Raw genomic sequence first — 27,688 nt, forward strand, 5'->3', positions numbered from 1 at the left:
AACGTTCACCATCCAACTTGATGGAACTGGAGAGGATCTGCAAGGAAGAATGGCAGAGGATCCCCAAATCCAGGTGTGAAAAACTTGTTGCATCATTCCCAAGAAGACTCATGGCTGTACTAGATCAAAAGGGTGCTTCTACTCAATACTGAGCAAAGGGTTTTGAAAACTTATGACCATGTGATAGTTCAAGTTGTTTTTTTTTTATAAATTTGCAAAATTTCTACATTTCTGTTCTTTTTTCAGTCAAGATGGGGTGAAGAGTGTACGTTAATGAGGAATAAATGAACTTTTTTGAATTTACCAAATGGCTGCAATGGAACAAAGAGTGAAAAATTTAAAGGGGTCTGAATACTTTCCATACCCACTGTATGCACACAGAGACTGGACCAGCAGAATAGTGAGTGCAGCTCTGGAGTATAAGGCTGAGTTCACACGTAGCGTTGTTTTCGCGGCGGTTTTAAACGTGCGATTTTGCCGCGAAAAATAAACATCCCATGCATTCCTATGGGATTCCGCAATGCTGTGCTAATGCTGCGTTTTTTTCCGCGGCAGAATCGCTTTGCGGTAAAAAACGCAGCATGCTCATTAATTTAGCGGAATCGCGGCGATCCCGCACCCATAGGAATGCATTGTTCTGCTTACTTTCCGCATGTGGCTGTGCACACCATGCGAAAAGTAAGCAGAACATTTGCGGATGGTACCCACGGTCCGGAGGAGAGGAGACTGTCCTCCGGGCTCTGGGCACCATATCCCTGTAAAAAATAGAATTTAAAATAAAAAATATTGTTATTCTTACCTTCCGGTGTCCCGCGCAGCCTTCCCGCCGTTCTCCACGCTCCCGGTCCCAGTAATCCTTTGCGAGAATGACCGCGATGGTGTCTGTTCTCGCGGGACCGCGACGCCATAGGCCAAAAGAGGGAGGCCGTCATGACAAGGCTGAGAGGGAAAGAGGAAGCTGCAGTTGTTGGATAAGGAGGTGTTGCGTAAGAGGTTAATCTGAAGTTAGGCAGAGCTGGGCTGGGTTTACCAAGGGGAGTCAAGGAGAAGGCGGGTCGAGAGAAGTTGGTATAAATAGGAGGAGCCATCTTACAAGGGCAACCATTTTAGGTACCCCTTAGTAACTGAAAGAATGGTAATGGTTCATGGCCAGGCGGGTCGTTTTGGTGCCTCTGAGCTGGTGCTTTACGGCTGGAGGCAAGACTCGACCTGGGGGCAGTGTTGGCATAATATCATCATGGATGATTTGGTTTTGGGGCATCAAGGACCACCCCTCCGGGTCGTGAATTACTGTAAAACGTTTGTTTATATGTTAACATATGGCTGCTGTGGCCAAATTATCCAACAAGTATATCTGTCTGTATTTGACTCATGAAGAAATGGATAGGCGCCATGAGGCTGGAAAAAGAGGTATGGGATTTGTCTAAAATGGTAAAAGGGGTTGGAAGCTATGAGGAGTCTCGAATACCCTTTGTCAAGGAATGTAATGTATGTACACAGTGACTGCACCAGCAGAATAGTGAGTGCAGCTCTGGGGTATAATACAGGATGTAACTCAGGATCAGTAATGTATGTACACAGTGACTTCACCAGCAGAATAGTGAGTGCAGGTCTGTTCAGCTGCTGCTCATTGTGGTGATTGTGGGTGCGGTCGACACTGATCCTGCTGTGTGTTCCTGAGCTCCAGAGAATCAACACCTCTCCACCCAGGGACCTGCTCTCTCTCCTACCAGGGAGGAGTGGGTTTCCTGGGATGAGTGAAGGAGCCAAGTCCCAGGCTTCTGCTTCCCGGACCAGGCCGGCGGGGAGCAGAAGAAACCAGCAACCGGCCTGCACATCAGAGGACACGGGGGTGAGACGCTCCACCAGGAGTTGCAGCAATGTGGCTCCTACTCCCCCCAGGCCTGCAGAGACCCAGAGAAGCCGTAAGGCTTCCAACATGGAGGAGAAGCCTGCTAGCAGCGTGCAAGATGGCGGTCCTTCCGGAGGAAAGCTGAGTGCTCACGGAGGTAAGGCAGACCTCACAGAGGAAGATTGGGGGCTGCAGAAACCAAAGGAGTCTGTGTCCACATATGCCTTCCGGGTCATGATCCACCTCCTTGAGTATGAAGAGGCAAGTAAGACCATCAGGAGGCTCTGGGAGGAGCTGCGCTAAACAAGCGCCAAAGATGCAGGTTCCTCCAGACCCAGGAAGACCCAACTCCAGGTGGAGGTAAAGCAACTGAAGCTGGATATTAATGAGCTGGAGGGAAAAGTGGCCCATTTAAAGAAAAACTGATGAATGAGGACAGATTTAGAGAAATGGCTGATAACAGAGAGCAAAAGCAGATGCGGCTGCAGCCTGAGAGCCAGGTGGATGATGGTGATGACGATGAGGAGGATGATGACCAGCAGAAAGCCCCACCTGGCAGCCTGCAAAGTCACCCGCAGGCCTCGTGCAGAGAGCTCCCTGCTGGACAGGCGACATTGGCATCTGGTCGCAGTTCTGCTGGCTCTGGGGAGGACAGTGACAACAGCGGCCAGGGAGGGGCTCTAATGGCGGAGATCAAGCTCCTGGAGTCCCCAGTGTGCCTTCAGAACTTCCATCTTGGTGATGATTTACCAGAGGAGGCACCTGGGGGCCAGAAGACTAAGGCAAAGAACAAGCTGAAGCTCCAGGAAGCGGTAAGATATGTATATGCCCCCCTCCCTGTACCCCCTGAGTCAGCTGCAGGGTCAGCTCGCTGCATAAGCCCCGTTGCCTAGCCCCCTAGTAGTGGGGACGTAGCAGCAGGTGCATCAGCCAAGAGGCTGGACAGTGATGGCGGCCCGGTGGCGGTGGCGGGCATATGGTTAGGCCATGATACTGTGGTATGCTCCTCAGTGGGAGGGGGGAGCAACCCAGTGTCGGGGCAGCTCCGGTAGCTTCGGTGCCCCTCAATGCTGTTGCCGCTGATCACTTAGTTGAGAAGCGGCAGCAGTGTGAGGGGGCTGTTGGGGCTGGGTGTTCCGATCCTCCCAAAATCCTGTTCTGCGTTAGCGCCGCCAATCAGCAAGATCTTGATATGAAGGATCAGCGGCGCTTCACGGCGGCAAAAGATCAGCGGCGCCTAATGAAGCAAAGAAACTTACCAACTTACCAAATGATGATGCGGAGGGCACCCGTAAGTCCAGGGGTAAGGTCGCCTCCAGTTCTGTGGAGGAGACTGAGCCCCTTGTGCCTGATGATGCGGAGGTCGAAATGTCACCCCCTGTTGTCACTGGTCCAGCAGGAGAGAATGTGGTGGGAGGTGTGAATAAGGAAATTTCTTTGTCTATTGGTGTGGTTGCTGGTTTGGTGGAGAGTGAGGGTGTTATGGAGGTGGGTAATAGTGATACTGTTGATGTGGTCACTGGTCCGGTTGCCCCCCCGGTGGTGGCAGTACCGTCAGTAGTTATGCCGCTGTCACCTCTGGGGGAAATAGGGCGTCCTCCTCGTCTCCGGCCTCTGGGGACGGCATGTTGCAGCGGCGTCTCCTGGAGGCTCTAAAGAAGGGGGAGAGATCACTAATGGTAGAGGGTCGAGAGGTTGATGTATCCTTCTGGATAGAGAGGCATGGCCTCTGGGCCTTCCGAGAGCAAAATGGGGGAAATACAGTGTGGTCCCTTCCGACAGCCGGGCCAGGTAGTGTGCGTAGGAATATGGTCCGTCTTCGGTGGAGGGGCCATGATACATGTCCTCCAAGGTCTAAGGTTGTGGAGCTCCTGCTGAAGATGGGCTTCAAGGCTATTGACATCTACGCCTTGATACATCTCTATTCCATGCCTGAGTTTGATGTCAGCTTTGTTCGGCCAGAGGGGCTTGAGCTCTTCTGGTCGAATTATGAGTTGGCAAAAAATGAGCACGGCTGGCGAGACTTTGCCATCCAGGCGGTGTCTCGCCAAAATCAAGTCAAGAAAGTGACCGTGATGACTTGTAATGAGTCGCTTTCATGTTATGACATCATGACGTGGCTTGGCAGATATGGAGAAGTGGTGGAATTGCCAAAGAAAAACCGCAATGAGTATGGTATCTGGTCAGGGGCCTGGACGTTTATGGTAAAACTTAAGCGTTCAGGTGGTACGGTTGCCCACATTCCATCATCTGCCTTCCTGGGTAGGGATTGTATCCAGGTCTTCTTCCAGGGGCAACCGAAGCTCTGTCACAAGTGAGGCGACCCCACACACTTCAGTGCAAACTGCACTGTGCAGAAATGTGCATTGTGTGGGGATATCGGCCATCTTGTTGCATCTTGTGTGGAGATTAGGTGCCACCTGTCCTCACTCCTTCGCTAATGCAGTCTTGACCCCGGTGGGAGAAAGCCGTGAGGCTGATTCTGCTGGGGAAGGGACTAGCAGGGGTGAGGGAGCTGAGGGGACAAGGAGGAAAAGCAATAAAAAGACGCCTTCCCAGCTGAGGCGTCTAGACAAGCGCAGACAGGAGAGGGAGCTGGGCGAGCCCCGGGCTACTGCGTTGACCCCTGTTCTGGATGCCAGTCTTGCTGCTGAGACCCTGAGGGATGATGAGTTGGATGAGGAGGTCAGGAGGATCCACAGGGAGGAAACTGCCACTGCCTCCGAATTCTCCCATTATGAAAGTATGGATGAGGATAATAGGCAGTGGCTAGAGGACAAGCGTAAGCTCGGCACCAAAAAGAAGTGAAAGAAAGGAGATAAAACATCTTCTCCCGCTCTGACCAAGGTACCTAAGGAAGGAAAAACTGACTCCCCTCTGGTTGGCCTTTCTAACCGGTTCCAAGCCCTTGAGAACATCTCTTCCTCTGAGGAGGAAGCTGAGGGTGAGGTTCCGGCTTCGGCGGAGCTTACAGGGGGTGCCGAGTCTCCTTCTTCTGGGAATGTAAGGTCCCTGGAGGGAGGGACTGGCCCGGAGTCTGGAGACGAGGACGACAAAAAGAAAAATCACATGGGAATGGACTCCTCTGTGTCATTAAAGAGGGCTAAGGATTCCTCCTCTGAGGCAGAGGATAAGGGGAGTGGGAAGAAGAAAGCCATCTAACTCAATCACCAATGATGGCGGTACCCACTCCGTTGACGCTGGTGTCCATTAATGTCGCCAGCATAAAGTCAAATACAGCCAGATTTGCGGCCTTTGATTTTCTCAGCCGTGTTGAAGCTGACATTTTCTTTTTGCAAGAGACCAGACTGCCAAACATGGCAGATGTGTTTAAAGCCAAGAGGGAGTGGAGACTTGGGCCCTCTTATTGGTCTCTTGCGGCCGAGGCGTATAGCGGAGTGGCGGTCCTTTTTACGGTACCGGTGGAATGCTGACGGGTTATTGAGTTAGAAATGGGGAGGTGCCTGATCTTAGATGTCCTCATGAAGGGACAAGAGCCCAGGCTTATTAACATCTATGGTCCCCAATCTAAGTGGGACCGAAGTATCTCTTTATGAGGATCAAACTCAACCTTTTTACAAGTCAGCAGGTTGTCTTTGGAGGGGACTTCAATACTGTCACGAGGCCCTGAGATTCCAGAGACAAGCTGACTTATGATAGCGTCGCCCTTAATTGTATAGCTAGTGAGGCTCGCCTGGTGGATGTCCACATTCGGCACACCCCAGGCCACGAGGGGTTCACCTATCATAGAGGTAACTGTAGGTCCAGAATAGATAGGTTTTATTTAAAGGAGGAAGCTGTCTCTTCAGCAGTGTCTGTTGTTGAGGTGGAATTCTCCGACCACTGTTTAATTTTGCTTTCTCTGAATGTTACAGAGACCCTGCGGATGGGAAGAGGCTTTTGGAGGCTCAATTCGTCTCTCTTGGAAGAAGCGGACATAAGACAGTCCTTTGAGGATTTTCTTCAGAGCCAGGTACCTTTACTGGATCTTTGTAGTAGTAAGTCAGAGTGGTGGGAGATGTTCAAAAAAGCGTTGCGAGATTCTTCCGCCAGCTCTCGAGCCTCAGGAGTCTGAACAGGTACCGCCTGTATCAGGGTCTGAGGAGGAAACTCGAGCATCTTGTATCAACTGGAGGTAGCCGTGAGGAGATCTCCAGAGTGAAATCTTTGCTCAGGAGGTATCAGTACGATAGACACGCATCTTTGGTTTTTGAGAGGAATTACGGGAAGTACCGCTCGCCTGACCCTTACAGAAACTGCAAGATGTCAGTGAATAGTAAAGTGGTTACAGGATTGATCGACACTACGAGGTCCCTGAGGCGATCCAGATCAGGGATCCTGGAGGTTGTCAGATCCTTCTACTCACACCTCTTGGGGAAGAGGGATCTTGATTGGGATGAGATGTTGGCTTTTCTGGCTGAAGCCGTTCCCGAACCAGGGGTAGACCCCTCTCTTGACGTATTGACAGAGGTGATCAGGAAAGAGGAAGTTAAGTTGGCGATTGAAGGGCTTGCCCGAAAAAAATCACCTGGTCCAGATGGCTTAACATCTGAGTTTTATAAGACCTTTAAGGATGCTTTAGTTCCCCTCTTGACTGAGGTATTCAATGAGTGCCTTTCCTCGGGCACTCTGCCAAAGTCAATGAGGAGGTCTGCCCTGATCATCTTGTCAAATGGTAAGGACTAGAGTTGAGCGACTTTTGGTTTTTTAGGGTCGCGTTTCGTTTCGTGAAACCCGACTTTTCCAAAAGTCGGGTCGAGCAAGATCGTCCGATTATAGGGAAAAGTCGGGGTCGTCCCGAAACACGAAACCCAATGTAAGTCAATGGGGAATAAAAGTCGGCAGTGAGAGGAGGACAGGAAACACACCAACAGTGCCCATTTGAATGCCAAAAGCATCAATTCTTCTTACTTAAGCTTGTCAACCTTAATTAACTTCATAATACAAGTTACGCACTGAAAAATGGGGGTTATTTGGCTACAGTTGTGGGGGGGGGGAGGGCTGGCTCCAGGTTTTCATGTGCCCTGGGCGAAAGAGCGCCCCTTTAACACATACCACAACTCATCATGCTCCGATACGGCAGAGAAATAGCGGTATAGTACAATGAAAAATACTTCACTTTTTACATCTCATGACGAGGCCCATCTATTTCTCCATACAGAATCATTGGTCCCATATAATGTTTGAAACAGTATATGATGAGCTCCACATAATGCTACAGTATATGTTGGTCCCCATGGATGAAGCTCCACTGTCTTATGGACCCAAATAATGCTCCAAACATAATGGGCCCCATTTCTAATGCTCTAGTGTATAATGGGCCCTTTAAATGCTGCTCCAGTGTCTGATGTCCACCTTTGGAATGTTCCAGTGTATGGTGGGCCCCATCTATCATTCTCCAGAGTATAGTGCTCCCCAAAAATTGCTGTCCCAACATTGAAAACAATGAAATAAGTCTCCTCGCTATGGAATCCATGTACTAGTCTGGACTCCTCGTCGTCCCCATCTTTCATCTCACTGCACAGTATTTCAACCTTGCAAGTGCTGTGATCCTGAGCAAGCAGGGGGGGCGACAGCACTGGCACAGGGCCCCTGATAGTACGGTGGTGTGTCTGACGGCGTGTGGGCCGAACCTGCACTTTCATCTGCAGCTTCCTCTTTGTCACCGTGTAAGATGGAACTGTGTATGGGAAGGGTAACCTGAGTTTCATCAGGGTCAGATTCAGGCCATGTAGCGTGCGAGGGGAATGTAGTGGTCTGGGTCAATGTACCAGCAGATTCATCGAGCAGTGGCTGAGCATCAGTGCACTTGTGTCGCCCCCAGGAGTACGATCGCCACAGTGGCATTACCTTCCTCCTAGGGAGTGTGATGTCATGCTTGGGAGCAACGAACGATCTCTCTAGCAGGTTAACTGATTGGGCGGCGTTATTCCCACGAGTCATGACCCTCCAAACAGCGTTCATGAAGGCAAAGTGTTTGTTTTACGTGGGCAGTATGGTTGCAAAGCTGAACCTTAAAGGAATGTCCAGAAGGGCACCACCAGGAGTGGAGCCTACGGTTAAATTCGACTCCACCTGGGAAACCTCAAACATGCCAGCTACAGAACAGATGCACACATTGCAAGCTTAATTCCGTTAACGAATGAGACTCCGTCATGCCCCGCGGTCCGAGTCCGGCTTACTAGAGGGACACGTGAGGCTCTGGCACATGAGATTGGCCAATAACTGGTGTGTCATGCCCTTACATGTCCGTGGCTGCATGTGCGCTACACTGAAAAGGCCAGCGTTTGTCGCTTACAGGTGCAGATAACCCGCTGAACAACGTTAGTGATGGGGATCACTGATTACAATTATTACCCGCGAACAATGATTTCCCAGTAAGTGCAGGTCAACTGCAGTTCCGGAATTAGGCCTAACCGTCATTCCTGAAAAAATGAAAAACTTACGTGTGCAAACCACAGGTGCTGTAGCTTGCTTAACAGCTCGCCAGCCGTTCTCACGCCCAGTATGGATTGCACGTGATTGCACAAAGGTTAGAAAGGGTACCGTTTCCCCGGATAACATGTATGGATAGCGTGCACATTCAAAATATATGTCTCAGGAGGCAGGCTCAGACGGTGTTAGGCCCAGTATGGATTGCACGTGATTGCACAAAGGTTAGAAAGGGTACCGTATCCCCAGATAACATGTATGGATAGCGTACACATTCAAAATATATGTCTCAGGAGGCAGGCTCAGACGGTGTTAGGCCCAGTATGGATTGCACGTGATTGCACAAAGGTTAGAAAGGGTACCGTATCCCCAGATAACATGTATGGATAGCGTACACATTCAAAATATATGTCTCAGGAGGCAGGCTCAGACGGTGTTAGGCCCAGTATGGATTGCACGTGATTGCACAAAGGTTAGAAAGGGTACCGTATCCCCAGATAACATGTATGGATAGCGTACACATTCAAAATATATGTCTCAGGAGGCAGGCTCAGACGGTGTTAGGCCCAGTATGGATTGCACAAAGGTTAGAAAGGGTACCGTATCCCCAGATAACATGTATGGATAGCGTACACATTCAAAATATATGTCTCAGGAGGCAGGCTCAGACGGTGTTAGGCCCAGTATGGATTGCACAAAGGTTAGAAAGGGTACCGTATTCCCAGATAACATGTATGGATAGCGTACACATTCAAAATATATGTCTCAGGAGGCAGGCTCAGACGGTGTTAGGCCCAGTATGGATTGCACAAAGGTTAGAAAGGGTACCGTATCCCCAGATAACATGTATGGATAGCGTACACATTCAAAATATATGTCTCAGGAGGCAGGCTCAGACGGTGTTAGGCCCAGTATGGATTGCACGTGATTGCACAAAGGTTAGAAAGGGTACCGTTTCCCCGGATAACATGTATGGATAGCGTACACATTCAAAATATATGTCTCAGGAGGCAGGCTCAGACGGTGTTAGGCCCAGTATGGATTGCACAAAGGTTAGAAAGGGTACCGTATCCCCAGATAACATGTATGGATAGCATACACATTCAAAATATATGTCTCAGGAGGCAGGCTCAGACGGTGTTAGGCCCAGTATGGATTGCACAAAGGTTAGAAAGGGTACCGTATCCCCAGATAACATGTATGGATAGCATACACATTCAAAATATATGTCTCAGGAGGCAGGCTCAGACGGTGTTAGGCCCAGTATGGATTGCACGTGATTGCACAAAGGTTAGAAAGGGTACTGTTTCCCCGGATAACATGTATGGATAGCGTACACATTCAAAATATATGTCTATACATCAGGAGGCAGGCTCAGACGGTGTCAGGCACAGTATGGATTTGACGGCCCAGATTACACAGCGGAGGAGCAGGGAGAGGTAAAGATTGCAAATGCTGGGGCCCTGCCCAAGCAAGGGGGGCCCACTCGTGGGCGTCGGTACTGGCACTGGGCCCCTCATAGTACAGCGGTGTGTCTGACGGCGGGTGTGCACCACCACCGTCAGAGACACTTGATTGCACTATGAGGGACCCTGTGCCAGTGCCCGCGCCCAAGAGTCGGCCTACCCACCTGTCCAGGGCAACGGCACTCGCACGGTGTCGTGCGCTAGGTGGTGACCCCGGCCATGGGGGGGGAGGCAGCACAGTTAGGGAGTTTTAGAAAGTGGCATATGTTGATGTTGGACATTCAGCTGATGCAAAAGGCGAAATAGGTGAAGTCCCAGGAAGAGGTGGACCAAAGCAAGCCATTTTTCTGTCACCCTATGTGTCATCAGGGGAAGGTGGGACAAAATCCTTGGAAACCCATGCATGGTTCATTTTAATGAAGGTTAGATCATCCACATTTTGGGTTGACAGACGGGTCCTTTTTTCTGTCAGGATTGATCCAGCTGCACTGAAGACTCTTTCCAATAGCACACTTGCAGCTGGGCAAGCGAGCTCCTGTAAGGCATATTGGGCCAATTCAGGCCAGGTGTCCAGTTTAGCGGCCCAATAGTCAAAGGGGAATGACCTGTGTGGGAGAACATCGATATGGGAGGAAAAGTAGTTTGTAACCATAGTTGACAACTGCTGTCTCCTGTCACTTTCCATCGATGCTGTATTACCAGTTGTGTGAGCGGTACTTGAAAAATCAGTCCACAACATTGTCATGAAACCCCTGTCTCCAACGCCACTTCTGCTGTGTGCACCACGAACACCTCTGCCAAGCTGCCCCCGGCCCGTACGGCTCGTGTAAGAACCATCCCCGCTGCTGTGTGCTGGGAATGCCTCAAGCAACCGATTTACCAGAGTTGCTTGTTTATTAGCCAATATTAGGTCAAGGTTCTCCTGTGGCATGATGTTTTGTAATTTGCCTTTATAGCGTGGATCCAGGATGCTGGCCAACCAGTAGTCGTCATCGTTCATCATTTTGGCAATGCGGGGGTCCCTTTTTAGGATCCGCAAGGCATAATCTGACTTGTGGGCCGATGTTCCCGGTGTCAATGATGCACTGCGAGTGCTGGTTGGAGGAGCACTTTCTGGCAAATCCACATCCCTCCAGTCACGCACAAACCCTGTACCAGACCTTGCCACGCCAACATTTTCACTTGCCCCACGAGATGCATCCTCCTCCCCTAAGTAATCATCCCCATCATCATCCTCCTCCTCCTCTTCTTCCTCCACCTCGTCCAGGAGAGGTCCCTGAGCAGACAATGGCTGAATGTCATCAAGGATTCCCTCCTCCTCTTCCTCCTCATCAACATTGGCTGCAGACGCCTGCTCCTTAAGGTGCGTCAAAGTTTGCATGAGCAGACGCATAAGTGGGATGCTCATGCTTAGGATGGCGTCGTCTGCGCTTACCAGCCGTGTGCATTCCTCAAAACACTGAAGGACTTTACAGAGGTCTTTCAGCTTCGACCACTGCACACCTGTCAACTCCATGTCTGCTCTCAAAGTGCCTGGCCGTGTATCCTCCCACAAATGCATTATGGCCTGCCTCTGCTCGCACAGCCGCTCCACCATGTGCAGGATGGAGTTCCACCTTGTTGCAATGTCGATAATGAGGCGGTGGTTGGGAAGGTGGAGCAATCGCTGCAGCTTCTGCATACGAACGGAGTGTATAGGCGACCGGCGGATGTGCGCGCACAGTCTTCGCACCTTCTGGAGCAGGGCTGTTAACTCCAGATAATTTTTGAGGAAGCACTGCACCACCAGGTTCAAGGTGTGAGCCAAGCAAGGTATGTGGCTGAGTTTTGAAAGGGCTATGGCTGCCACAAAATTACGGCCGTTATCACTAACTACCTTGCCTGCCTCAAGATGTACACTGCCCAGCCATGACTCAGTTTGTCGCTGAAAGTACTCGGCCAGCACCATGTCTGTCGCCCAAACACATCATCTGCAACACAGCCTGCTGACGCTTTCCACTAGCTGCTCGATAGGGGGACACATCGTGTGCAACAGTGGCAGCTGCAGATGGAGTGCTCGTACGACTGCGCTCTGTGGACGAGCTTTCGCTTCTGGAGGAGGAGGAGGGTGGAACGCCTACAGCCAACTGTTTCCTATACCGTGGGCTAGGCAGCACTGTCCCACCAACGCTGTCCCCTGTGGACCCTGCATCCACCACATTAACCCAGTGCGCAGTGATGGACACGTAACGGCCCTGGCCATGCCGACTGGACCATGCATCAGTTGTGAGGTGCACCTTTCCGCTCACTGACTGCTTGAGTGCATGGACAATGCGGTCTTTCACATGATGGTGGAGGGCTGGGATGGCTTTGCGAGAGAAGAAGTGGCGACTGGGTAGGTCATAGCGTGGTACTGCATAGGCCATGAGTTCGCGGAAAGCTGTGCTTTCCACCAACCGAAAGGGCATCATCTCAAACGAGATTAGTTTGGCAATGTGGGCGTTCAAACCCAGTGTACGCGGATGAGAGACTGAGTACTTTCTTGACCTACTCATAGTGTCTGGGAGGGTGAGCTGGACTTGAGAGCTGCATATGGTGGAAGTAGCGGTGGACAGGGCGGACTGAGAGAGGGTTGATGATGGTGATGGAGTTGGTGTTCTTTCTGATGGCCTAGAATCAGTCTTTCGTTGATATAACAGTGGGATTCCCTGACTGCTGTGGCCTTGCAATGACACCTCAACATTTGCTGCTGTGCTAACCGGTGGGCTTACAGTGGGGGAAACAATGTAGCGTTGCTGACTACCTTCGTTGTGATCAGTTGCACATGTGGCACTTGAGGTTTGGTGTTGTGTCCACGCTTGCAAGTGCATGCTGGTTAAATGTCTAAGCATGCAACTGGTATTCAAATTTTTCAGATTTTTCCCTCGGCTAAAGGTCTTTGCGCACTTCTTACAGATAACCTTGGCCTGATCATGAGGATTTTGTTCAAAAAACTGCCACACTGCACTCTTCCTACTTTGGCAGACATTTTGCGGCCTAGCACGCTGTGATCTTTTGACCCTCTGGACAAGCTGTCCAGCAACTCTTTTGATGTTTGGAACCTGTCTTTGGAGTGCTCCGGGCCTGCCAGATAACAGCTGTTGCGATGTCGATGTCTGCTGTGGATGCTCCTCAGCTGAGCTATTGGAAGCAGCAACCTCTTCCCCCAATGGATGCCAATCTGGGTCAACAACTGGGTCATCCATCACCTCCTCTTCTATGTCATGTGCACCTTCCTCTGTGTCACCGTGTATGGTGGTATAGTGTGCGGGAAGGGACACCTGAGTCTCATCAGGGTCAGAATCTGGCTCTGTACACTGCGAGGACAATGTAGTGCTCTGAGTGAATGTACCAGCAGAATCATCCATCAGCGGCTGTGCATCAGTGCACTCCATGTCAGATTCATCTTGGCCTGGGTAATTCACCATTTGACTTGATAATCCAGGCATGGTATGTGAAAACAGCTCCATGGAGTAATCAGTAGTATGGCCTGCGTCATCCTTCAATCTTGGTTGGGGTGAAGGACACAAGGAAAGGTGTGGTTCATGAACATGAGCCTCCAATGACGACTCAGTGCTTTTACTTTTTACAACTGAAGAAGAGGAGGCGATAGAACTGGAGGCTGAGTCAGCAATGTAAGACAAAACTTTTTCCTGATGCTCTGGCTTTAAAAGCGGTTTGCCAACTCCTAGAAAACTAAGCGTTCGAGGCCTTATGTAGCCAGACGATGACGCAGGCTCAACACCTCCTGCATTCGGTCCTATTTTGCTCTTGCCACTACCATCAGATCCACCACCAACACCATCATTACCAGCTGCCAACCCCCGCCCAATTCCACGGCCTCTTCCACCAGCCTTCCTCATTTTTGGTAGAAATGTAGACAAAATCCAACAAACTATATAGTATGTAAAACAAGGTACAAGGTGTCTATAGGACAGGGGAGATTTTGAATTTCTGCACACACTTTTGGACACTGGACACTTTTGGATTGTGTGAGGCCCACTGATATCTGAGCGCTATGTGACAGGCTCGATCGCATAGCTGTGACCTAAGTGACTAGAGGATAAGGGAGATTTTGAATCTCTGCACACACTTTTGGACACTGGACACTTTTGGATTGTGTGAGGCCCACTGATATCTGAGCGCTATGTGACAGGCTCGATGGCACAGCTGTGACCTAAGTGACTAGAGGATAAGGGAGATTTTGAATCTCTGCACACTCTTTTGGACACTGGACACTTTTGGATTGTGTGAGGCCCACTGATATCTGAGCGCTATGTGACAGGCTCGATGGCACAGCTGTGACCTAAGTGACTAGAGGATAAGGGAGATTTTGAATCTCTGCACACACTTTTGGACACTGGACACTTTTGGATTGTGTGAGGCCCACTGATATCTGAGTGCTATGTGACAGGCTCGATGGCACAGCTGTGACCTAAGTGACGAGAGGATAAGTGAGATTTTGAATCTCTGCACACACTTTTGGACACTGGACACTTTTGGATTGTGTGAGGCCCAATGAATATCTGAGCGCTATGTGACAGGCTCGATGGCACAGCTGTGACCAAAGTGACTAGAGGATAAGGGAGATTGGATTGCTTTTAAAAAAGCAGTTTGCGGAGCAGTGGGTAAACAGCAATGCCAGCCTGTCAGGAAGCCTTAGAAGGCAGCCCAACAACCAACACCACTGATACACCACTATATAGCCTCCCCTTGCACTGCACACACAGTGACTGGTGTGTTGTGCAGGCCAAATCGCTAGCAGCAGAAGCAGTTTTTTTGTCTTCTTCCCTGCCTAACGCTCTCCCTACAGAATCAGCAGCAACCTCTCCCTATGCTAAGATCGGCAGAAGTAAGATGGCGGTCGGCGTGCACGCCCTTTTATACCCCCTGTGACGCCCACCAAAGCAAGCCAATCACTTGCATGCCCTTCTGAAAGATGGTGGTGACCCCTGCCTATGTCATCACGTTGCCCACAGTGTCCGTGGATCCTGATTGGCTGAAAAAGAGCGCAAAACAAACTTTTGAAACGCGACTTTGGCGCGTAAGTCGCCGACCTCGTGGCCGACCTCATCCTAGGGTCGGGTTTTTTTTCATGAAACCCGACTTTGCCAAAAGTTGGCGACTTTTGAAATTTTTTGACCCGTTTCGCTCAACTCTAGTAAGGACCCATCGTGCATTGAGAATTGGCATCCCATAGCGCTTCTCAATGCAGACAGGAAGATTCAGGCAAAGGTGCTGTTTAATCGGCTGGTGAAATTTGCACCCCGACTCCTTTCGGAGGCCCAGAATTGCTCTGTTCCAGGTCGCAGCACATTTAGGGATGTGCTCGGTGTCCGGGAGGCGGTGGAGCAGGGTAGGGCTGGTCACTAGAAGGGGTACATGCTGTCACTGGACCAGGCAAAAGCGTTTGATCGGGTTAATCATGAGTACCTCTGGTCTGTCCTTCTGAGATATGGCCTGCCGGGGGGGTTTGTTGATTGGCTTAAAACCTTGTACGGTGGGGCAGAGAGTTTCCCGCTTGTGAACGGCTGGATTGGCAGCTCTTTTGAGGTTGGATCTGGTGTTCGCCAGGGTTGTCCCTTGAGCCCGCTGCTGTACGTGTTCGCGATTGACCCACTTCTTAGGAGGGTGGACCGTTGGCTGGGATCGGGATGGACCGGGCAGCACCGGAAGCCACTCTGAGGGTGGTGGCGTATGCCGATGATGTCACTGTTTTTGTTTCCTCTCACGAGTAGGCAGGGTGGCTGATGTCAGAGGTAGATCGCTACTCGGAGGCATCCGGGTCCAAGATCGACCGGGATAAATGTGAGAGTCTCTGGCTGGGAGGAGGAGATCCTGGTTTTGATCTCCCGGACACCCTTCCAGGACCCAAAGTCTCTGCAAAAGTCCTTGGAACCAAATTTGGCCAGGGGGATTACCCCAAACAAAATTGGGACAGCAGGCTGGAGATCGCCACTCAGAAGGTGAACCAATGGAAGGGTTGGTCTTTGACCCTCAGGGAAAGGGTAAACCTGATCAAAACTTACCTGCTTCCTTTACTGATTTATCTGGGCAGTGTGTGCATCTTGCCGGAGTCTCTCTGGACTCGGGTCTACAGTTTGTTCTTCCAACTGTTATGGGAGAATAGACTGAACCTGGTCAAGAGGGAGGTTACTTACCATACGAGGAGATGAGGAGGGTTGGGTATGGTGAACACTGTGGTATTCCTTGTGGATACTTTCATTAAGATCAATATTGCAAATTTCTGGAAAGAGAGGGCTCCACCGTGGGTATTCTCCTGTAGGGGATGGTTTCAGCCTTTCTTCTAGGAATGGGAGACAGGAGGGCAAGTGAAGGATCTTCACACACTGCATGGACATCTTCCGGCTTATGCTACCTTGATTCTGAAGGTAATCTGCCGGTGGGGTCTGGGAATGTGGGAGATTAGGACTCTTCCAAGGAAACTCCTTGACAATAGGGTTCTGTTGACCCATTTCCAGAGGCCTCTGGTGTTGAGGGATTGCCCAAGTCGGGATCTTGGGGTGGGTTTGCATCTTTTGAATTCTATCAGGATCCCCTCGAAGTTTTGGGACTTGGCTTGGTCCTGCTTCCATGGGAAACTGTCTATGAGGGACAATCTGAAGTGTAGGAGCTCTGAGGACAGGAACTGTCCTCAGGAGCATTGTGGTACCATGCTGGAAAGCATGGACCATTTCCTGCTTCGTTGTCCCTTCAACACAGGTGTACAAAAGGGTGGGCGCCTCCATTGGCTGGTCTCGGCTGGCTGGTCTCTCCTATGCGGTAAGGCCCTATGGAGCATTCAGAGACCTTGGTGGCCGGGACCGCTGCACCTTATTTCTAGTTAGCGCAGTGGTTAGGTATCACACGTGGAACGCATGGTGCTTAGTATCGACGCAACGGAATATCCTCCCAGTGGACGAGGTGTTTAGGACCATACTCGGTGACCTGGTGAAAGTTCACTCTCTGGAGTATGAGAGACTGGGCACACGTAGGGCCGCTCTCCTCTGGAGGGGATTTTCTTTTAGTGTGCCCTAGTCTGGTCGTCTCCTTTCCTTGTGGTGGGCTGCTGCTGACACTGTAGATTTTTGTTTTGTGATCGGTATACAGTGATGTAGGGCTGCAGGCGCCGAACTTGGGCTTTGTGATTTGTGGTATTGTAGTGTTTGTTTCTGTATATATTGTATATAGGGATATAGATTTGGGTGTAGGTGTTAGGTTGGGTGGTGGGAAAAGGGGGGAGGTGGGTTTATGTTGTGGGACTATGGGACACTGGGGTGTTTGGGGAAATACTGGCACTGCCTGATCTGGCCTATGGACGTTGGAGTTGGACATGGACTGAGGCATGAGACGCAGGACAAGCTCTCAGGTCAGTGCGGGGGTTGGGAATGGTGGGCTTGAGTGTGGGGTGTTTAACTTAGTCTTATCATAGAATCATAGAATCGTAGAGTTGGAAGGGACCTCCTGGGCCATCTGGTCCAACCCCCTGCTCAAAGGAGGATTCGCTAAATCATCCCAGTCAGATGTCTGTCCAGCCTCTGTTTGAAGACCTCCATTGAAGGAGAACTCGCCACTTCTCGTGGCAGCCTGTTCCACTCATTGATCACTCTAACTGTCAAAAAGTTTTTTCTAATATCTAATCTGTGTCTCCTCCCATTCAGTTTCATCCCATTGCTTCTAGTCTTTCCTTGTGCAAATGAGAATAAAGTTAATCCTTCTACAATGTGACAGCCCTTTAGATATTTGTAGACAGCTATTAAGTCTCCTCTCAGTCTTCTCTTTTGCAAACTAAAGATTCCCAAATCCTGCAACCTTTCCTCATAAGACAGGGTTTGCAGACCGGTCACCATTCTGGTCGCTCTTTTCTGAACTTGCTCCAGTTTGTTGATGTCTTTTTTAAAATGTGGTGCCCAAAACTGGACACAATATTCCAGATGAGGTCTGACCAAAGAGGAGTAGAGGGAAATAATGACTTCACGTGATCTAGACTGTATGCTTCTGTTAATACATCCTAGAATTGCCTTTGCCTTTTTTGCCGCTGCATCACACTGTTGACTCATATTCAGTCTGTGATCTATTAGTATACCCAAGTCTTTTTCACATGTGCTGTCACTTAGCCCTATTCCTCCCATTCCGTATATGCTTTTTTCATTTTTATTGCCCAGATGTAGTACTTTGCATTTCTCCCTGTTAAAAACCATTCTGTTAGTTGCTGCCCACTTCTCCAGTTTATTTAAATCTTTTTGAATCCTCTCTCTCTTCTCTAGTATTAGCTATCCCTCCTAGCTTTGTGTCATCAGCAAATTTAATCAGTTTACCCTCAATTCCTTCATTTAAATCGTTGATAAAGATGTTGAACAATACAGGGCCCAGGACAGAGCCCTGTGGTACCCCACTTGAGACATTCTTCCAACTGGATGTGCAGCCATTTACGACCACTCTTTGGGTCCGATCACTAAGCCAGTTATGAATCCACCTAACAGTTGCCTTGTCCATTCCATTCCATTTCATTTTTTCAATAAGGATTGTATGAGAGACTTTGTCAAATGCTTTGCTGAAGTCAAGATATACTATATCTACAGCATTTCCTTGATCCACCCAATCAGTGATACCGTCATAGAAGGAAATTAAGTTAGTCTGACATGACTTATTAGTTACAAACCCATGCTGACTCTGTTTAATCACTTCATTCTTATCCAGGTATTGACATACATGTTGTTTAATAATTTGTTCAAAGATCTTTCCTGGTATAGAAGTCAGACTCACCGGCCTATAGTTGCCTGGGTCCACCTTCTTCCCCTTTTTGAAGATAGGAACAACATTTGCTCTTCTCCAGTCTTCTGGCACTTCTCCTGTTCTCGAAGAATTTTCAAAGATTATGGAGAGGGGTTCAAAAATTTCTTCTGCTATCTCCTTCAGTACTCTGGGGTGTAATTCATCTGGACCTGGAGACTTGAATTCATTTAGGTTAGCTAAGTGTTTCCTCACTATCTTTTTGTTTATAGATATCCTGGATTCTTCTATTCCCTTAATAGGACAGTGAAGAACAGTTGATGTTACATTTCCTTTCTGAGAGAAAACAGATGCAAAATAGGAATTTAAAAGTTCAGCCTTCTCAGCATCCTGTCTTACCATTTCATCATTTTCATCCTGTAAAAATCCTATAGCATCTTTGACTTTTCTTTTACTTTTGACATATCCCCAAAATCCTTTATTATTGCTTTTGACATCTCTTGCAAGCCTCAATTCATTTTCAGCTTTAGTAATCTGATTTGTGCCCTGCAGGTTCTGCAGACAGCATTATATTCTTCTTTAGCTATGCCTCCCTCTTTCCATTTTATAAACATTTTTTTCTTCCTTTTTAGCATGTGCTTAAGTTCTGTGTTCATCCATCCTGGTTTCCTTAAATGCTTCCTATTCTTCCCTCTTTTCGGAATTGTTAACAACTGTGCTTTGAGAATTTCATTTTTCAAGATTTCCCATCCTTCCTGGACATTTATGTCTTTAAGTATATCCAGCCATTGGATCCCTCCAATTCTCTTTCTGAATCCCTTAAAATCTGCCTTTCTGAAATCTAACCTTGACGTCTGAGTCTTCACAGGTCTTCCGCCTCTAGTTATCCAAAATTCTAAAATAGCATGGTCGCTACCTCCTAGGGTCCCAGCCACTTTTACCTCCTCAACCATTTCCTCCCTGTTTATAAGGATTAGATCCAAGGTGGCAGTTCCCCTTGTTTTCTCCCCTACCTTTTGGAAGATAAAGTTGTCAGCAAGAGAGGATAAGAATTTCCTTGACCTGTTAGTTTTGCCTGAGAGAGATTCCCAACAAATGTCTGGATTGTTGAAATCTCCCATGACAACTATGTCATATTTTTTTGGAGAACTTGGCCATTTCATGCATAAAGAGTTCATCCATATCTTCAGCTTGCACAGGCGGCCTGTAGTAAATGCCTACAATGGTGTCCTTTCCATTGTTCTGTCCTTGTATTCTTACCCAAACAGTTTCCACAGAACTCCCAGTCTCTGAAGCTTCAATCTCTGTGCAGATATACGCGTTTCTAACATACAATGCAACACCTCCTCCTCGTTTATCAAGTCTGTTTTTTGCAAATAAGTTGTATCCTTCTAGTCTTGTATTCCAGTCATGTGTATTGTCCCACCAAGTTTCAATGATTCCAATGACATCATATTTCTTTTCCTGTGTTAGTAGTTCCAATTCTCCTTGTTTGTTGCCCATGCTTTGTGCATTAGTATAGAAACATTTTAGTTTATGATAGGTTTCTCTTTCTCCAATATTTTTAATAATTAGATTCTTTTGTCTTTGTTCTTCCTTTCCACTTCTAATACCAGAGTTTTCAATAGCATATGTCAGGTGTATGGCTTTTTCTGGTATTTTGCTTCCCTTCCCATGTTGTTCTAGTTTAAAGCTCTCCTTACAAGTGTAGCAAGGCGACTTCCAAATACATGCTTTCCAGTCTTCGTAAGGTGCACCCCATCTCTAGCAAGTAGTCCATCGTAAAGGTAATTCACTCCGTGATCCAGAAATCCAAATCTTTGTTGACGGCACCATCGACGTAGCCAGTTGTTCACCTCCAGAATCTTATTCCACCTCCTTGTTCCATGGCCATCCACTGGGAGGGTGGAAGAGAAGACCACCTGCGCTCCCAGTTCTTTCACTTTCTTGCCTAAGTCTTCAAAGTCTCTGCAGATGGTTTCCAGGTCGTTTCTTGCGGTGTCATTTGTCTCCACATGTATTAGCAGGAATGGGTAGTCATCTGTAGGTCTGAAGAGTCCTGATATCCTGTCAGACACATCTTTAATTTTTGCACCTGGAAGACAGCACATTTCTCTTGAAGTTATATCCGGTCTGCAGATAGCGGCCTCTGTTCCTCTCAACAGGGAATCCCCCATGACCACCACTCTCCGTTTCTTCTTCACAACATTTTTCTTTCTCCATCCAGGAGGACTCTGAAGGCGTACAAGGTTGCTGTTTGCTGGCAAAGTCTTATCCTGATGTATTTCTTCATCGTTTTCCTGCGTGAGAGCCTGGTACTGGTTCCTGAGAAGTATGGGTGCTGACTGCCTCCTGATCCTCCTGCTTCTCTGGGTCACATGTCTCCATTCCTCTGTTTCTTCAGGTGCACTTCGAATTTCTTCTCTTTCTGTAACATGAAGAGATAATTCTGCTCTGTCCAAGAACTCTTCACCTTCCTTAATGATCTGCAACGTAGCTAACCTCTCTTCGAGATTTTGCAACTTTTCCTCCAACAGGGACACAAGCTTGCATTTGTGGCATGTGAAGTTTGGCTTTTCCACTGGTAAGTCTGTGAACATGTAGCAAGAAATGCAGCTCACCAAATGGCTCCTGGCCTCTTCCATATTGAGATTTCTTAAAAACGATGAAAGATGAGCCAAAATTCCGATTTCCTCTTCTCAGCTGCAACGGCCAAAACCCAGTGATCGTTGAGCTCGCGGAGACTCTTCACTTATCCCAGAAGGCACTGGGAATATGCAAATGATCTCCTCAAGACTCTTCCCCTGGTTTTGTATATATTTGTATAGTTTGGTTATTTCATATATATATTTAAAAAAAAATGTTTATGTATATATTTATGTCGGCCTTTGTTTATTTTATTGTTTGTTATTAGTTTGTTGGTGACCGGACAGGAAGGTGTAAGTTATTATTAGATATTATTCTGTATATATGTATAATATGTGTGAGAGGAGAGAATGAGCGGCTGGACCAGTGTTCAGTATGCAGATTATTTTCTCGCTGATATTCCTGTTATGTTTCTGTTATTATTATTGTCATGTTTTTCATTTTTATAATAAAAGATCTACAGGATGTAACTCAGGATCAGTAATGTAATGTATGTACACAGTGACTACACCAGCAGACTAGTGAGTGCAGCTCTGGGGTATAATACAGGATGTAACTCAGGATCAGTAATGTAATGTATGTACACAGTGACTACACCAGCAGACTAGTGAGTGCAGCTCTGGGGTATAATACAGGATGTAACTCAGGATCAGTACAGAATCAGTAATGTAATGTATGTACACAGTGACTGCACCAGCAGAATAGTGAGTGCAGCTCTGGGGTATAATGCAGGATGTAACTCAGGATCAGTACAGAATCAGTAATGTAATGTATGTACACAGTGACTGCACCAGCAGAATAGTGAGTGCAGCTCTGGAGTATAATACAGGATGTAACTCAGGATCAGTACAGGATCAGTAATGTAATGTATGTACACAGTGACTGCACCAGCAGAATAGTGAGTGCAGCTCTGGTGTATAATACAGGATGTAACTCAGGATCAGTACAGGATCAGTAATGTAATGTATGTACACAGTGACTGCACCAGCAGAATAGTGAGTGCAGCTCTGGAGTATAATACAGGATGTAACTGAGGATCAGTACAGGATCAGTAATGTAATGTATGTACACAGTGACTGCACCAGCAGAATAGTGAGTGCAGCTCTGGGGTATAATACAGGATGTAAATCAGGATCAGTACAGGATCAGTAATCTAATGTATGTACACAGTGACTGTGGAGCGCCCTCACTCGCCTGGGCCGTGGGGTACTCGGTACCCAGCCGGTTGATCTTCTCAACGGGAGTTGTCACGGCAGCAGTGACCCGGTCCGTGGCCCTGGGGCTCCATTACAAAAGGGGTTGTTTCAGTGTGCTTATGGTGGTGAAAGTTTATAAGTGATTCGTGACGCCACCTGTGGTGATCGGCAATGAAGGTGTAAGCCGACGCTGCAGACAGATCCTCTGGGACAGATGGTGTGGTGCAGCAGTGATGTTATAGCCCTCCACAGGCAGGGCTGTAGTCCCAGGGCAGAGTAGGTGAAGTGACACTTAGATGGTATAGTGTCGGGCGCAAGGGATGTAGCAGTGCTGGGCGGGCTGGCGCAGGAATAAGTGGAGGACACCAGGGCATGTAGTTCCAAAGCTTTACACACAGTCTGTTGCAGATACAGGTGCCCGCATCCGTGCCGTGTCCTCCGGGTCAGGAGCTCAGCCAACTTCCAGGCAAGATGAAGAACTCCTTTCCAACAGTCTGCCAACATATGTGCCTTTTCTGAATGTCTTCCTCTTAGCGCCTTTAGTGAAGTACTCACAGTACTGAGTTACACTGGAGTTCCTCCTATCAGATGTTCCTATGAACTCTACTTGTACGGCAGACAGCTGTAGCCTGCTTCGGGTACTCCTTACTACTTAGTCCCGGCTCTCTCTTATGTTGCTGTTGTGCCCCCAAGTCTTGTGTGGGAATAAAGCGGTGACAACTTCTATTCCTCCGGTGTCTGCTGCAGGACCATTAGTATCCATACAACCTCGGGGACCAGACCCCGGCCTTGCGCTTAGATCTTGGGAAGGGTTCTCTTTTCCAACCCTGATCCTTGGTCCTCCTATTCTCCTTATGTTCCGTGCTAATCCTTCTTCCCAATGGAGAATCAAGCTTCCTTTCTCTGTCTCTTTCCTGTGCCAGCAGACCCAGATCACTGTGGCCTGCTGCAGCACTTCCTTCTTCCTTCCCTCTCACGGAGATCTTCTTTGTCTCACTCTCTGTCCTTCTACATCCTCACTCACTGACTGAATGAATAACTGACTGACTGACTCAATTCTTCCCGCACTTTTATGTAAACTCTGCCCCACCCACCTCCCAGCACGTTTCGTGTTCCAAGCAGGGAGCCACCAAGGGGTGCTATGCTACACTCCAAGCAGGGAGCCGCCGAAGGTGCTTTGCTACACTACTTTGTGGTGTGCGATGCAGGTGTTGGAGTGTGGTCAGGTGTCTCCACCTTACCTGTATGGTGGGGTACCACACCTCAGGAGGAGGTGCAGTACCTCTGTGGCGACTGAACCCTCAGGAGCGCCACAACTGCACCAGCAGAATAGTGAGTGCAGCTCTGAGGTATAATACAGGATGTAACTCAAGATCAGTACAGGATCAGTAATGTAATGTATGCACACAGTGACTGCACCAGCAGAATAGTGAGTGCAGCTCTGGGGTATAATACAGGATGTAACGCAAGATCATTACAGGATCAGTAATGTAATGTGTGTGTGTATTTAAGAACTGTTTATTAAGCACTTCAAAAATTTTGTATGTTCCTTATTTTGTAACATCTTTGTTTCACTTGCAGCCCGCGGACGTGCTGTGTTTAACGGGGGGGGGGGGGGTATGTGGTATCCCTGAGGCTTCAGTGGATTCATAACTGGCTTAGTGATCGGACCCAAAGAGTGGTCGTAAATGGCTGCACATCCAGTTGGAAGAATGTTTCAAGTGGGGTACCACAGGGCTCTGTCCTGGGCCCTGTATTGTTCAACATCTTTATCAACGATTTAGATGAAGGAATTGAGGGTAAACTAATTAAATTTGCTGATGACACAAAGCTAGGAGGGATAGCTAATACTAGAGAAGAGAGAGAGAGGATTCAAAAAGATTTAAATAAACTGGAGAAGTGGGCAGCAACTAACAGAATGGTTTTTAACAGGGAGAAATGCAAAGTACTACATCTGGGCAATAAAAATGAAAAAAGCATATACAGAATGGGAGGAATAGGGCTAAGTGACAGCACATGTGAAAAAGACTTGGGTATACTAATAGATCACAGACTGAATATGAGTCAACAGTGTGATGCAGCAGCAAAAAAGGCAAATGCAATTCTAGGATGTATTAACAGAAGCATACAGTCTAGATCACGTGAAGTCATTATTTCCCTCTACTCCTCTTTGGTCAGACCTCATCTGGAATATTGTGTCCAGTTTTGGGCACCACATTTTAAAAAAGACATCAACAAACTGGAGCAAGTTCAGAAAAGAGCGACCAGAATGGTGACCGGTCTGCAAACCATGTCTTATGAGGAAAGGTTGCAGGATTTGGGAATGTTTAGTTTGCAAAGGAGAAGACTGAGAGGAGACTTAATAGCTGTCTACAAATATCTAAAGGGCTGTCACATTGTAGTAGGATCAACTTTATTCTCATTTGCACAAGGAAAGACTAGAAGCAATGGGATGAAACTGAATGGGAGGAGACACAGATTAGATATTACAAAAAACTTTTTGACAGTTAGAGTGATCAATGAGTGGAACAGGCTGCCACAAGAAGTGGTGAGTTCTCCTTCAATGGAAGTCTTCAAACAGAGGCTGGACAGACATCTGACTGGGATGATTTAGGGAATCCTGCTTTGAGCAGGGGGTTGGACCAGATGGCCCAGGAGGTCCCTTCCAACTCTACAATTCTATGATTCAGTCGCCACAGAGGTACTGCACCTCCTCCTGAGGTGTGGTGCCCCACCATCCAGGTAAGGTGGGAACTCCTAACCACGCTCCAACACCTGCACCCCTCACCACAAAGTAGTGTAGCAAAGCCACATTGCGGCTCCTTGCTTAGAGAGTAGCAGAGCACCTTTGGTGGTTCACTGCTTGGAAACACGAAACGTGCTGGGAGGTGGGTGGAGTTTAGAATGCATAAAAGAGTGGGAAGGTTTAGAATTTCAGTTAGTTAGTTAGTTAGTTCAGTCGGTCAGGAGAGTCACTCAGAGAGGAGTGAGGAGAGAAGATCCCTAAGAGAAGGATGAAGGAAGGAGGTGCTGCAGTAGATCTCAGTGACCTGGGTCTGCTGGCACGGGAAAGGAAAGAAGGAGAGACATTGAACTGAAGCCTGAGCTTCCATAAAAAAGAAAGACAAGTACGGAACGTAGGAGTAAAAGGGAACACAGAGGACGTGAGTTAGAGGAAGAACCCTGCCTAGAAGTTCTAAGCGCAAGGCCTGGGCCCGGTCCCCGAGGTTGTATGGACACTAATGGTTCTGCAGCAGACACCGGTGGAGTAGGGGGCTGTAAATGCACTACTCCCATCTAAGACTTGGGGCACAACAGCAACTTGGATAGTGAGCCGGGACTCAGGAGTAAGGCGTCCCCGAAGCAGGCTACAGCTGTCTGCCGTACAAGTAGAGTTCCTGGGAACATCTGTCAGGAGGCACTCTAGTGTAACTCAGTACTAGTAGTACTTCACTTAAAGGCGCTATAGAGGAGACGTTCAAAAAGGTACATGTTGGCGGAGTGTTGGAAGGGAGCATCCTACTGTATCTTGCCTGGAGGTTGACTGAGCCCAGGACCCGGAGGACACAGCTCGGAGGCAGGCATCTGTGTGAACTGCAGACTGTGAGTAAAGCTTTGGAACTACATGCCCTGGTGTCCTCCACTTATTCCCACACCACTACACCCCGCACTACTACATCTGGGTACCAGCCTCTACACATCCTATGCCTCTCCTCCATTGCTACATCTACACTGCCCTGGGACTACAGCTCCACCTGAGGGGAGCTTCACCATCTTGGCTGCAACCCACCACCAGTCCCAGAGGATCTGCATGCAGCGTCGGCCTAACACCTCACTTGCTGAGCACCACAGGTGGCATCACAAACTATTCATAAACTTTATTTCATTGTTCATTCACCCCCTTTTTGCCATAGAGCCCCAGGGCCACGGACCGGGTCACAGCTTCCGTGACAACTCCCATTGAGATTGACGGGCCCGGTACCCCGCTAGGCCCTGGTGGGGCCCTCCATTCTGGCGTCACGAACAGGATGACGAGACCCGATGCCATCGGGTTCTGTGTGCCTAAGACTTGTTGGACTTAAAACTTGTGAGAATGTGCGAAGACCCAATTTAATAGACTGTGAAATGAATATTAAAAATGGCCAACAGCCTAGAGAAGAAGGGCGTGATAATATGGGTGGTCCCAAGAAAAGAGCGCGGACTGTCCTGGGCCTCCCCTGTCTGAACTTCTATGCGACAGCAACTTGGCCCACCCCCCGAGGGGTTCGTATACTGGCTTGGTATGGAGGAGTTGGAAGAAGACGCCGCCCCGGAAGGAGGAGCGGAAGCCAGCAGCAGGAAAGGCGCCGAGACAGGAAGAACGCCAGAACGCCATGATGGAAGAGGAGGGGAGGAGGCCTGCGGAGCGCGGGGAAGCTGAGCTGGATCTCCCCGGCGCCCTGGCTGGAGGCTCAGACCCTGCTTCTAGATTGAGTCGTGGGCAGCTAGATCGATGGGCCCGGTACCAAATACCCCGCTAGGCCCTGGTGGGGCGCTCCATATGCACACTCCACCAGCAGAATAGTGAGTGCAGCTCTGGCAGTAGTCACATTTGATGTTGGATGAAGGCAGAAGATCTTATCTGCCTCCAGAGATATTACTGAGTGGCTATCTCTTTGTTCTGCAGGGGGTCTTTGCTCCACTTATTTCTCTCTCACCTTCACATTGATTCCGGGAAATTAACTCCTGACCATGATGGGGGTGATAATCCATTTGTTGGCTGCTTCTGCAGTGAGAGAAGGCCGCGTTTCCCATAGACCTTTTTTTCCTGCAACATGAAAAAAAAAAGCAATTTGGTTTGTGGCAACGCTCTCAGCATGGTGTATATAAAGCTAGTTATATCAAGAAGTGGCTTCAAAATTTAACCAATGCATCATCGGGGCATCACACCAGACCAGAGCTGACATCCTGTGAACCAGTCGTTGTGGTTGTAGCGGCACATGTTCACTAGGGTCCACCATTGCCCTACTCAGAGGAGGACGTTGGGGCAGAGAGTGGGTGAATGTTGACAAGACCTTTCCATCTACTGGCCCCACTTGCTGACCTCTATAATCCTCAGACGATCGTCCCCCCTGGGCTCCATCTCCTCGGCTCTCCCTGGCACAGTCAGCGGCAATCTCCCCATCGGGCAGCCTTACAGTGATGTATAACTCTGTAATTGTCTGCTTATCAATCCAGCTCAGGCCTCACTGACAGGGGCTCAGCTGGAGCCTGGAGGCCAAGATATGAAGTCAACAGAGGCTTCACAACTCTATAAACTGCTGCTGCAGAACCTCTTGGGTGACACAGCTGTAGATCAACAATTC

At 48.6% G+C, this 27,688-nt stretch overlaps 1 long non-coding RNA gene across 1 annotated transcript in view; it reads right to left on the reverse strand.

The window, feature by feature from the left end:
• LOC141082703 (uncharacterized) overlaps nucleotides 1-27,688 on the reverse strand; it is a 168,924-nt gene that overhangs the window by 138,759 nt on the left and 2,477 nt on the right. The window contains exon 3 of the long non-coding RNA XR_012230554.1: nucleotides 27,041-27,150. This is a non-coding gene — a long non-coding RNA (uncharacterized lncRNA). The remainder of the gene's footprint in view (nucleotides 1-27,040; nucleotides 27,151-27,688) is intronic.

This window comes from Dendrobates tinctorius, unplaced genomic scaffold (genome assembly GCF_039654945.1).
Source record: "Dendrobates tinctorius isolate UK_male_01 unplaced genomic scaffold, ASM3965494v1 ptg000019l, whole genome shotgun sequence".
In the NCBI taxonomy this organism is placed as follows: domain Eukaryota; kingdom Metazoa; phylum Chordata; class Amphibia; order Anura; family Dendrobatidae; genus Dendrobates; species Dendrobates tinctorius.